This window comes from Myotis myotis, unplaced genomic scaffold, assembly GCF_014108235.1.
Source record: "Myotis myotis isolate mMyoMyo1 unplaced genomic scaffold, mMyoMyo1.p scaffold_m19_p_2, whole genome shotgun sequence".
NCBI lineage: Eukaryota > Metazoa > Chordata > Mammalia > Chiroptera > Vespertilionidae > Myotis > Myotis myotis.
This window is the reverse complement of record NW_023416324.1, coordinates 204,014,405-204,029,000: the sequence shown is the minus strand read 5'-3', so window position 1 is coordinate 204,029,000 and position 14,596 is coordinate 204,014,405.

Here is a 14,596-nt window from a genome sequence, read left to right as displayed (position 1 = left end):
GCTAACAAATTGGGTAAAATCTAGTCATATAGAAACGTGAATTTGGTTTAATATGTGTTCTAAAAGAAGATATGACACCAGTTACAACTGTTGAAATCAGTGTGTTTTTTCCTTAGATGATAATTAAGGGTATGAATTATTTTATAATTTTAATTATGTCTAGTTAATTAATTTCCGTTGGTAATATTTATAATACATATTTATTTGAACAGAAAATTTTAAGAAAATCTTTTTATAGATCAATTTCAGTAAGCTAATAATTATCAATCAGCCATTTTTGCATGTGAATATGATAGATGATATGAAATGTGAAAAATGCCAGGCTGGGAAAAAAATCTATTTGAGAGCAATGATCTAATTGAATGAATAAGAAACTCGCAGTAAAAAAAAGTAATTATATGTCACACATTCTATTGGTATGTCTCACCAGCCTGTCAAGAATATTCATGTGTTAATGTCTTTTTCTAAGGAATAGAAACTGTGGTTCAGAGAACAAAGGTTATAAATGAAAATAGGATAGTTATTATATACACATGGCTCCATCATTTTATTGAAAATGTGCTTTTCAAAGCAGCATATTTTGTAACATCAGCATCTTGCCTTATGCAATAAAGCGGTTTGGAAAGACCAACTACTGGATAAAGTATAAGGCATGCTACCTGTTTTGGGACACACAGCCTATATGCTATACTGTTCCTATTACATAGATATATTATTTTCTATTTATAAGATGGTTTGAAATGTAATGATCCAAAATGAAATATAAAATGTAAGTGAAATATTATGGCTTCCTAAAATTAAAAATGAAAGAAAGTACTTTTCTAAATTTTCAATGTCTAAAAACTAAAGAATAATTTTAAATGGATAAATGGTCCTCTTAGAAGCCTGGAAAAATGAAATTAGGTTTCTCCACACAGTTAAAAAGCCAGTGTTCCAAGACTAAGTGCACTTAACAGAGTTGTCTACTGGGAGACTAATGACAACATATATAAAGTCAAGATGAATAGCATAGTCCCTCATATTAACATAAACAAGAAAGCAAAACATTTATTTATCTAGAAAAAATTCAAGGTTCCTCACTGCATCTTAGTGAAATGAATAGCAATTTGGGATTAATAGTATACTCCAGAATTTAATGTCTGCCCAACATTCTCCTCTTGCAAACGGACAAAAAAAGAGACAAAAATAAGTTTTAATGGAGTTTAGATATCCCAGATTTGGTGTAGATAGTCTGTATTTCAGTTGAAATATCATCTTTATTTAGAAGATGAGGGTTAAAATAGCCTCAAGTTAAACATTATATAATTCAGAAAAAGTTATTAAAGTGATAGCCATATAATTATACAAAAGCATAGAATTGCAAATGTAACATTTTCGATACATTTAAGAATAGCATCTTTTCATCTCATGATTGAGTTATTGTTGCATGCTTGATTGTTAAGGAACCTAAAATTATGTTAAGAATGCACCAAAAATTGAAAAAAAAATTTATATCTATTTTATATGTATTTAAGGAAGGTACCAAATAATTTGAAAGTAAATCTATTTCTTGTTATATATACAATCACATATAATCAAAAGGAATGCTTTTTTTCAGATGTGAATAAAATATCAAATATGTATCTATTATCATTAAATGTAAAATGAAAAAAATATGATCTTTGATTCTTGGTGAAAATTCCATGTTTATGATACTCATCTGCCTAACTGACTTTGGTATATTTGAATACACATTTTAATTGATATAAATCTAAACTGATGTGACCGGCATTTTATCCAGCATTATCCATTCAATGATAATAAAATTAATTAAAAACAACAAAAACCATGTTAAAGAGAGAGTCATACTCTACTGAGTTAGGAAAACCCACTTAAACAAAATTAAAATATTTTGAAATGAGTAAAATTATTTATATTTAAATTACCTCATATTTTAAAGACCAGCACCATTATACATTGTCCAAGCCCATAGAATGTACAACAACAAGAGTGAATCCTAAAGTGCATTAAGGACTTTGGATGATTATGATGTGTTATTGTGGTTCATCAATTGTCACAGATGAACCACTGTGGTAGGGCATGTGGATAATGGAGGATATTATGCATCTGTGGGAGCAAAGGGTATATGGCAAATCTCTGTACCTTACTCTCAATTTTATTTTAAACATAAAACTACACTAAAGAAATAAACTATTTTTAAAAAGCTAAAACAAATTTTAAAAAGTGGCCCAATATGATCATGGAATGGTAATCAAGTCACGAGAGAGAGAGAGAAAGAGGAAATTAATGGCCCAGATACACTTTAAAAATCAAATTGAAAAAAAGAAATTGCAAAAGCAGTTTTACAAACAAGGTTACTCATATGATTTTGATGGGAGTGTAAATTGAAACAGTTTTCTAAAGAGAAACATAATCATATGTGTCATTAGATATGGAAATCTGTCTCCAAAAAAATGTGTGTATATATATATATATATATATATATATATATATATATATATATATATATAATTTAAAGACAAGTAATTATAGTGATGCATATGTAATAGTGTTTGTGATATCAAGGGTCTCATAAACTAGTCATACAAACTGGGGACTTAATTAATAAAAACATTATAATATGATTTCAGCAGAATTTTCACTATATCAACTTCCAACCAATTGAACAAGGTTATAAAAAATCAGCTCTTTTTAATAATTGAAAATTAAAGATCTTATAATGACCCAGTGATGAACTTCAGTCAAGTAAATTATGACCTATCCTTTCTATCTATAATGTGGAGTCATCACATGTCTCTCATAATGGCCAGAACTATGATGGCTTACATGAATGTACTTGTTACGGGCTCATTATTTCTTTCAGTTTCACAAATATATGATTCTCAGTCTCACTCCCAAACTGGCCATTCTTGCCTGCCTTAAATTTCTCTTACATCTAATCATTTTCCAGATTCTGGGGCATAACACTGTTGTTTTCCTTGCCAAGAAAATCTTTAATTTCGTTTGTCCTTTGGCTAAATCTTGGTCACCTAGAAATGTTCAAATGTTTGACCATAATGAATGGTTCTAGTAGCAACTCCTAATGGGGAGCTGTATTTAATTACTGATTAAATCTCTGGGACTTGAAATACTCATTAGACATTCAAATGTAATTGGATAATGAAAGGGATTTGTTTCACATTCTGTATTTAAAGCAGAGTTCAACTCCTAATGTCAAGGACCATAGAAACTACATAACTGGTAACATAATTTAATACAGGATAAATTGATAATGTGATGACTTGCAATAGAGTATGGTCAGCCTGACTTTTTGGAAAACTAAAATGAGATTATTTATTATTTGGAGACATCCAATAGAGAATGTGAGTTCCACAAAATCTGCATGAACTTTGACATTTACTTAATGTCACTGTGTCATTATCCTCATCTAGCATAGAATAATATAGCCCCCTACCAGTACATTGGGACATATCTAACTAGTGGCAAAATATAATTGCATTGAAATCATGTAAAGTGTTATTCCACAAGTGGTTACCAGTGAGTAGCATGAATTACAATAGCACATTCATAAAATTGAAGAAGTGCCCAAAACATCTGGTACTCACTATCAGAGAGCACCAAGTAACTGCACCATGAAGCAACAAGATTGGGTCTGGGCGGGAACCCAAATCACACAGGGCCAGAATTATACTACTTTTTATATTGTTTTCCCCTCCTAAATCTCAAGATAAGTCATAAATGTCTAGCATAAAGTTGAAACTCTGAGTTTGAGATATTGTTATAGGGGAGGTAACGCTTTGTTTTAAGAAGTAATAAGGCACTCAGGATATGAGAAACAGAAATTCAGGAGAAAAATAACCCAGAGAAGTAATTCCAGAATTCAGAATGCTTTAATGCTGTCATTGTTAAATCCTAAGGAGCCTGGGACAAGAGGCCAAAAAATTAGAAAGAAATGGCTTAGTGACTGAAAAGCGAAGTCCTTGCAATAGTCTTATGTTGCAGGGTAGACAAAATTGCACTGCAGGATGTGTGAGGAGCTAGGACAGCGATAAACACCCCATGCATTCAATTGAGACGCACAAAGCTATGCCCTAAAATAAAAAGGTGTCAGGTAAAGATAAGCCTTACAACACAGGGCTCAAAAACTAGGTTGTTTATTGAGACACAGCAATATGCCCTTATTCTAACTCTGGTAAGGAGGAAGTTAATTCCTCCTTGAAGGAAAATAAAACTATCTATTTTCAATAGGAAATTGAAAATAAAACTTTCAATTTTTCACATAGAGTGTAATATGCAATAAAATAGCCCTAGGATTAACATGAGACAGAAATAAAAACAAAACAAGAGAAAACCTTACAAATGAAACTGATTCACAGTTAATCCTGAAAATTAAGTCAGCACACATGGAATTTAAGACAAATCTGATTAGTATTTTTAAATGTGTTCAAAACAATGAATAGCAAAGTCAGAAATTACACCAGAACCTTAAATCCACCTTTGTTACCTAACCCTTTATGTGACTCCTGCTGGTGGACCAGCAGGGATAGGATTTACCATATTGACAAGGATAATTAAAGCTAATCACTAGGTATGGATAAGTACTAGCAAGCTTTTACATAATGCTGACTAGGAGAAATACACTGCAATTCATTGGGGGCAACTCTTGGTTTTCCATTGTCCAGTATTAGCTATTAAATAACCAAGAACAACATATAAAGCCTGATGAGAATATGGTAAGCAGGTTATCAGATATGAATTTCGGAGTCACCCAAGATGGCAAGCTTCTTCTTCTTTTTTTTAAAAAATATATTTTATTGACTTTTTACAGAGAGGAAGGGAGAGAGATAGAGAGTTAGAAACATCGATGAGAGAGAAACATCGATCAGCTGCCTCCTGCACATCTCCTACTGGGGATATGCCCGCAACCCAGGTACATGCCCTTGACCGGAATCGAACCTGGGACCTTTCAGTCCGCAGGCCGATGCTCTATCCACTGAGCCAAACCGGTTTCGGCGGCAAGCTTCTTAGCAGCAGAAATATCACTAAACAGAAGGTGACCCTAGCAGTGATGGCGAACCTATGACACACGTGTCAGAGGTGACACACGAACTCATTTTTTGGGTTGATTTTTCTTTGTTAAATGGCATTTAAATATATAAAATAAATATCAAAAGTATAAGTCTTTGTTTTACTATGGTTACAAATATAAAAAAAACTTCTATATGTGACACGGCATCAGAGTTAAGTTAGGGTTTTTCAAAATGCTGACACGCCGAGCTCAAAAGGTTCGCCATCACTGCCCTATAGTGATAGTGAAAATAGCGAATCTGTTTATGGGTTATGGTCTCAGGACCGATGGAAACAGAAAACCTAAGGTTTATCGCATGAGAATTAATCCTTTACTTGTAATTTTCCCAGGAATTATAATAAAATAGATTATTGCTGAAGCTGAGTCTAGATAAAATAAAATCAAGGGGAGAAGCCATTGAATCTGTGTGGTCCAAGGAGCAGACTGTGCTGGGTGCAATCACTCGCCAGGGTTCCCTTTACCAACTGGCATAGCTGTTCCCCAATTTCACTCATTGTTGACTAATGAAATTTGCAGCTGTCCCATTCTCCATGCAATTGCTAGAAGGTTTTCCTCTGTGACTCCGCATGCACTCCACAATTTCCCTGTGGGAACAGTCTGAAGCTAGTCTCAGCTGAGCGCACGTTCTTGCTTTAACTGGTTTCTCTGGTCTTATCCTGAGTGAATTCTCCCCAAAACATTTAGGCTACAGTGATAGGGAATCTGAGATAAAACCACTTCCCAACCCGTGCTATTGCCCCAGGATAACCTGAATGCAAAATACTGATGAAGGGGTTACCTGAAAGAATTACTTAGGCCAACATCTCTCAAGAATATAGTTTAAAATATACTTTAAATGAAACAAAACACAAGAAAATTTACTTATGAATGAATATATAGTACATCACAGACATACCAGATTTACACTAGAAATTTAAAAACTTTAGCATTCAATAAAAATAAATGCATATCACTATACAAATAAAATCATCACAACAGTTAGAAATATTAATAATTTCCTTAATATGACAAAAAAAAATATTGAGCAAATCCATCCAAAATGTTAAACAATGTCATTTTTTCTCCTGAGAGTAGAAGCAAAACAAATTTAGAAGCAAAATATTACCTCTATTTAACAACTACTGTCCACATTACTAGTCAATTTAATAAAACAAAGGAAAGTAGTAAGATTTGGAAGTGGAGAGATAAAATTGTGGTAATTGGCACATAACAATGTATATATCAAAAAATGTCAAAAGCACCTACAGATTAAATGAAAGTTAGTAACTGCATTTAGTAAGTTCTCTGAATACAAATCCAATTTAAAAATTTATATTCTATATACAGTGGAAGCCGATAAAGAGATTTTAAAACTCACTGAAACCATTTATAAAAGCATCACAACACCAAATATCTGGGAATAAATCTAGAGGAAGGTGTATAAGACTTCTACACTAAAGATATAAAGCATTTTGAGATCATTTTTTAAAAGTGTACAGAAGTTGAGAGACATACTAGTTCACAAAGTGGAAAGTATAGCATTTTAAATATTTTAATTTTTTTATAAATTGATCTATAGTCATGTAATTGCAGTTAAAATCCCAGAAGTGTGTGTGTGTGTGTGTGTGTGTGTGAAAATTGATGTTTTTCTAAGTTTTACATAGGAAAACAAAAGTCTAAGAAATATCAATACATATATGTAAAAACAAAGATGGGGTTCTTATATAATGTGACAAGTCTATGTTAAAGTTATAGAGATTAAAGTAGAGTAATGTTGACAAAAGTGTAGACAAACATATCAATAAAATAGAATAGTAAGTTTTGAGGAAGGCCCAGTCACTTATAGTTGTATTAGAGACCCGGTGCACAAACATTTTTTTTTTAAATATAATTTATTAATTCTTTACAGAGAGAAAGGGAGAGAGACAGAGAGTTAGAAACATCGATGAGAGAGAAACATCGACCAGCCACCTCCTGCACATCTCCCATTGGGGATGTGCCTGCAACCCCGGTACGTGCCCTTGATTGGAATCGAACCTGGGACCCCTCAGTCCGCAGGCCGATGCTCTATCCACTGAGCCAAACCGGTTTCGGCCCGGTGCACAAAAATTTGTGCACTGGGGGGGTCCCTCAGCCCGGCCTGTGCCTTCTTGCAGTCTGGGACCCCTCGGGGGATGACCACCTGCTGGCTTAGGCCCGTTCCCCGGGGTATTGGGCCTAACCTGGCAGTCAGACATCCCTTTGGCAGCCTGGGAGCCCTTGGGGGATGTCCACTTGCAGGTGGGGAGCAGGCCTAAGCTGCAGTCGGACATCCTTAGCGCTGCTGAGGAGGCGGGAGAGGCTCCCACCACCACCGCTGTACTGGCAGTCATCAGCCTGGCTTGTGGCTGAGCAGAGCTCCCCCTGTGGGAGCACACTGACCACTAGGGGGCAGCTCCTGCATTGAGCGTCTGCCCCCTGGTGGTCAGTGTGTGTCATAGTGACCAGTCATTCCCAGTTGTTCTACTGTTAGGGCCAATTTGCATATTACTCTTTTATTATATAGGATGATTTGTAAGAAAACACTACTGTATTACAGTGGGAATTATTTTTTAATAAATGGTTTTTGGTAATAGCCATGGACATTTTGTGTGTGTGTTTGTGTGTGTGTGTGTGTGTAGAGAGAGCAGGGGTTGGGGGGTTAGGGAGAGAAAGTAACTTTAAATATGTCAGATTAGGGTTTATAGGGATGAGTCTAATCCAACAAAGTCCTGATATGAACAAGAAAGACAGACCTTGCCCTTGCTGGTTTGGCTCAGCCTGTGGACTAAAGGTCCTGGGTTTGATTCCAGTCAAGGGCACATGGCCAGGTTACGGGCTCAATACCCTTGTGGGGGTGCAGGAGTCAGCCGATCAATGATTCTCTCTCATCCTTGATGTTTCTGTCTCTATCTCCCTCTCCCTTTCTCTCTGAAATCAATAAAAATATACTTTTTTTAAAAAAAGAAAGACAGACCTTTTTCTCCCCCAGCTTTATTGATATAAATAATATATGTATAACATTGTATAGGTTTACAATGGATATGATGATTTTGATATAGATATATATTGTGAAATGATGGCCAAAATAACGTTTGTTAATATCCATTGCCACACAGTTATTTACCATTTGTGTGTGTATCTGTTTTTGTGAATGCTGTGAGAACATTTGAGATTTACTGTTTAAGCAACTTTCAAGTATACAATGCAATATTGTTAGCTATAGTCACCGTGTTGTAGATTAGACACCCAGAATTTACTCATCTTATAGCTGCAAATTTGTAACCTTTGATCAATATCTTCCCATTTCCCCTATTCCCTCACCCCTGCAAACCACTGTCTATTTGTTAATTCAATGACTGTCTTTTTTTGATTCCAAATATCATACAGTATTTTTCTTTCTCTGTTGGAATTATTTTACTTAGCATAATGCCCTCAAGATTCATCCATGTTGTCACAAATGACAAAATTTCCTTTTTATGGCTGGGTATATTCCATTTTATGTAATACTAGAGGCCTTGCATGGTGGTGGTGGGGGGGGGGATCCTTCAGCCCAGCCTGTGCCCTTTTGCAGCCTGGGAGCCCTTGAATGTCAGTCAGACACTCTTAGCACTGCTGTGGAGTTAGGAGAGGCTCCACCAACACTGCTGCGCTAGCCAGCCATGAGCCTGGCTTCTGGATGAGTGGCGCTCCCCCTGTGGGAGCACACTGACCACCAGGGGGGAGCTCCTGCATTGAGCGTCTGCCCCATGGTGGTCAGTGCACATCATAGCAACTGGTGGTTCCCCCATTTGGTCAATTTGCATAATGCCCTTTTATTATATAGGATTTTTCATATCCTTTCATCCTTCAACACACTTTTAGGTTGGTTTCATATTTTGGCTATTGTGAATAATACTGCAATGAACAGGTGTGCAGATATTACTTCATTACTTCCAGATAATGGTTTTATTTTCTCCAGATATATATTCAGAAGTGGGATTGCTGGATCCTATGGTAGTCTTTTTTCCTTCTTTCAAGAAACCATCATATTCTTTCCAATAATGATTATACTAATTTACATTCCCACAAACAATGCACAGAAATAAAATTTTTAACACATCCTCATCAATACTTATCTTTTTTAAAATACCCATTCTAATAGATGTGAGGCAATATGTCATTAGTTTGATTTGCATTTCTCTGTTGATTAGTGATGTTGAACATATTTTCATGTACCTTTTGGGCATTTGTATGTCTTCCTTAAAAAAAGGAATATTCAAGTTCTCTGTCCATGCTTTAATTAGATTATTTGGGGTGTTTTTGCTATATATTTTATATATTGACTCCTTACCCGATATATGGTTTCCAAATATTTTCTCCAATTCCATAAGTTGCCTTTTAATTTCACTGAAAGCTGCGCAGAAGCATTTTAATATAATTTCACTTGTTGATTTTTGCTGTTATTGTTTGTGCTTTTAGTGTCATATTTTAACAAAATTATTGTCAAATCCAATTGTTTTCCATGTTTTCTTGCAGGAGTTTTAAGGTTACAGGTTTTACATTTAAGTCTTTAATCCAATTTGAGCTTACTTTTTAGTGTCTAAGGTAGAAGTCTAATTTTTTCCTTTTGCATTTGAATATCCATTTTTCAAAAATTATTTATTGGAGATTATCCATTCCCCCTTGAGTAGTCTTATCAAACATTAGTAAGTTCTCCGTGTGTGTGTGTGTGTGTGTGTGTGTGTGTGTTCTGTTTATGTGGGGTGGGGAGGTATTTCTGGGTTCCTAATTCTGTTCCATTGGTCTATGTATTTGTTTTTATTCCTGTGCCATACTGTTTTTGATTACTATAGGTCTACAATGCAATATGTCATTAGAATGTGAAAATTCAGCTTTGTTCTTTTTTCTCAAGATTGCTTTGGCACCTCAGCTGGTTTGGCTACGGATAGAGTGTCAACCTTTGGAACAAAGGGTCCCTGGTTGGATTCCAGTCAAGGGCAAATACCTGGGTTGCAGGTTCTATTCCCAGTAGGGGGCGTGCAGGAGGCAGGCATCAGATCAATGATTCTATCTCTCCCTCTCCCTTCCTCTCTGAAGTCAATACACATTTTTTTTTAAAAGATTGCTTTGGCTCTTTGAGGGTCTTTGTGAATCCATACAATTTTTAGTATTGTGTTTTCTGTTTCAGTGAAAAATGCCAGTGGATTGTTGATAGGCATTGAATCAAATATATAGATGGCTTTGCATAGTATGGCCATTTTAATAATATCAACTCTTCCAATCCATGGGCATATGATATCTTTCCATTTATTTCTGTCTTCTTCAATTTGTTTTTACCAAAGCTCTATAGTTTTCAGTGTAGTAATCTTTCTCAGCTCCTTGGTTAAATTTACTCTTAAGTATTTTATTATTTTTGATGCTATTATAAATAAGATTATTTTCTTTATTTCTCTTTCAGCTAGTTTTTCATTAGTGCATAGAGACACAACTGATATTTTTATATTGATTTTGTATCCTGAAAATGTACGGAATTTGCTTATTAGTTCTAACAGTTTTTGTTATAGTATTTAGGGTTTTCTGTAGATAAGATAATGTCATCTGCAAAAAGACAATAAAAATACTTAGTTTTACTTTGTAATTTTAACATTCCTACATTTATATAATGCACTTGCCACATACATTTTCATCTCTGTCCACAATATACTATTTTTATGAAGATATCTTTTGAATATATCCCCCCCTACTATTATGTATTGCATTATATAGGTTTAAAAGCATTGCCAATTGTTTCCTGGACTTGTAAAAACATGCATATAAAAATATAACATTGACAGTTGTTATGATTATTACTAATGAAAACATGAATTCATATAAACAGAAAAAAATATAACCAATAAAATTGATTTATATATGTGGACTTTTGTGATTTAACAAGTAAAAATTTAAAATTAATTTAATTTCTTCTGACTTCTCATAGGTAATTTGTCATACACTAAGGTAAGCATAATCCTATCTAATAAAAGAGAAAGATGGTAATTAGCATACAACCGCTATCCTTCCCATTGGTTAATCAGGGCGATATGCAAATTAACTGCCAGCCAAGATGACGGCCGGCAGCCATGCAGCTTAAACTGAACATGAGGCTTGCTTGCTTCAGTGACGGAGGACTGCAACGTTCCCCGCCTGCCTTGCCAGCCTCTGAACTTGCAGTTTAAGAAACATTGTAACAAATATAGAAGCTAAACAAAACCCCAGAAACCTGCTTTCAGTGAGCCCGGGATCTCAGAGCTGGAGTTGATACAGAGTTTCAATTATAGAACCAAAACAAACCAGATACCTGCTTTCAGGAGCGGAGGCCTAAGAGCTGGAGCCTCAGAGCTAAAGTTGGCCCAGAATAAAAAGAAAAAAAAAAAGAAAAAAAGGAGCAGTTGGGAGCTTCAGTCCCAGCCTGAAAGCAGCCCTCAGCCCCTCACCCAGACTGGCCAGGCACCCCAGAGGGGACCGCCACCCTGAAGGGTGTGTGACCAGCTGCAAACAGCCATCATCGCCTCATCCAGGCTGGCCAGGCACCCCAGTGGGGAACCTTCAGGGCAAATCAGCCAGCCCCCACCCATGCACCAGGCCTCTATTCTATATAGTAAAAGGGTAATATGCCTCCCAGCACCGGGATCAGTGTGACAGGGTGCAGCGCCCAAACCTCCTGATTGCCCTGCGGCTCAGTGTGTTACAGGGGGTGGGGCCACAACCTCCCAATCAGCCCTGCTCTGTTCGTGACAGGGGAAGGCACCCCAACCCCCTGATCGTCCCTGCTCTGTGCCTATTAGGGGGGAGCTCCCCAACCCCCTGATCACCCTGTGGCTCTGTGTGTGACAGGGTGCGGCGCCCCAACCCCCCCCACCCCATGGGCCCTGCTCTGTGAGTGACGGGGTAGAGCCATAACCTCCCCATCGGCCCTGCCCTAAGTTTGACAGTGGCGGCGCCCCAACCCCCTGATCAGCCCTGCTCTGTGGGTGATAGAGGGCGGCGCCCCAACCCCCCGCCAGCCCGCCCATGGGCCCTACTCTGTGTGTGATGGGGTAGAGCCATAACCTCCCCATCGGCCCTGCCCTGAGTTTGACAGTGGCGGCGCCCCAACCACCTGATCCGCCCTGCTCTGTGTGTGACAGGGGGGAGCTCCTCAACCCCCTGATGGGCCCTGCTCTGTGCATGACAGGGGGCAGCACCTCAACCCCCTGATTGGTCCTGCTCTGTGTGTGACAGGGGGTGGCGCCGCAACCTCCCCATCAACCCTGCCTTGAGTGTGACAGGGGGCGGTGCCCCAACCCCCCAATCGGCCCTACCCTGAGCGTGACTGAGGGTGGCATTGCAACCTCCCGATCGCCCTGCTCTGTGCATGACAGGGGGAGGCACCCCAACTCCCCAATCGGCCCTGCTCTGAGCCCAACCAGAGGCTGCACCTAGGGATTGGGCCTGCCCTCTGCCACCCGGGAGCAGGCCTAAGCCAGCAGGTCGTTATCTCCCGAGGGGTCCCAGACTGGGAGAGGGCACAGGCTGGGCTGAGGGACCCCCCCCTCCCTCCTGAGTGCACAAATTTTTGTTCACCGGGCCTCTCGTCCTATATAATAACAGCCTAATATGCTAAGTCTCCGGTCATCCGGTTGTCCATTCAACCAAAGTGTAATATGCTAATAATATGCTAAGGCCATTCAACCTCTTGCTATAACCTTTACTGACCACCAGGGGGCACTCGACCAGTTGACCAGTTGCTATGACGTGCATTGAACACCAGGGGGCAGACAGTTGACCAGTTGACCAGTCTCTATGATGTGTTCTGACCACCAGGGGGCAGATGCTCCAATCAGTGGGTTAGCTTGTTGCTGGACCAATCAGGACTGAGTGAGATGAGCCAGACACACCCTGGAGCCCACCTGCGGTCCCTCCCAGGCTGGCAACCTCCCAAGTCCCTCCTTGGCCCTGATTGTGCACTGGTGGGATCACTCAGCCTGGCCTGAGCCCTCTCGCAATCTGCGTTGAGATATCCCCCCAAAATGCATGAATTTCATGCACCGGACCTCTAGTATAATAATATTAATTGATGTTGTCTTTCATAGATATATATATTTCCATACTGTAAAATATGCTACAAACTTAGAGCTTGTGTGACAGTACATTTAACCATAAATCTGGACGTATCTTACTGACTGCTTTCAGTGTTTGTAAAGAAGTTGTTTTCTGCAGTAAACATGCTGACTCCTTTTAGTGGCCTTCTGAGTATATATCCCCATCTCATTTTATTCCTGTGATAAAATGTCAGCAAAAATGTATGCATTCTTTAATAGCCTCAAGAGAAAACTGAACCTAAATCAGATAATAACAACCTTGATGATAAAAGGTATATGTCTTGCTATTTGGGGTCTAATCACATGTATTTGCTGAGAAGACATTTTGTATTGATTATTCCAATGTTTATGAGTAAGTAACACATATCTCTAGGTGAATATTTAAGATGATAAAAACAAGTGTGTTAATGAACTGTTCTTTCATCTACCATCATCAATAAATCATCTCTGTAAGCTAGTTTGATACATCTCAAAAAAGTGTATCTATCTGGTGATATATACTGATATTTTTAAGACTAAGACTAGTACAAGTGACAATGAACACTTAGCTATTTCCTTTCGACAGCATTCCTACAAAGCTGTGAATGGCAAGAGTGTCCCTTCGATGAAATAAATGATTATAAAAAGAAAATTTGAAAAAACTCTGAGTTTATTGATGTGAGCACTAAAACCTAATGGGCATTTCAAAAACAAAAGAAAATTATTATTATTACAATGTTAATTAATACATCCTTCAGCCAAGATTTTGGTGAAAATATGTTGAACATTTTACAGCCACCTCTAAAATGTGAATTCTTAATATTAGGGATTGAAGTCCTACAACTAAATAAGCACATTGGTTTATCTATATCACAGAGATAAATCACCAACATTGCTCTGTGCCTGATAGGGGGGAGCTCCCCAACCCCCCCCCCCCCACAGGCCCTGCTCTGTGTGTGACGGGGTAGAGCCAAAACCTCCCCATCTGACCTGCCCTGAGTGTGAGGGTGGCTCTGCAACCTCCCCATCGACCCTGACTTGAGTGTGACAGGGGACGGTGCCCCAACCCCCCAATCGGCCCTACCCTGATCGTGACTGAGGGTGGAATCACAACTTCCCGATTGCCCTGCTCTGTGCATGACAGCGGGTGGCGCCGCAACTCCCCAATTGGCCCTGCTCTGAGCCCGACCATGGGCTGCACCTAGGGATTGGGCCTGCCCTCTGCCACCTGGGAGCAGGCCTAAGCCAGCAGGTCATTATCTCCCAAGGGGTTCCAGACTGCAAGAGGGCACAGGCCAGGCTGAGGGACCCCCCCCCCCCGAGTGCACAAATTTTTGTGCACCGGGCCTCTAGTCCTATGTAATAAAAGGGTAATATGCAAATTGACCGTAATAGCAGTCTCTCTGATTCACACTGACCACCAGGGGCC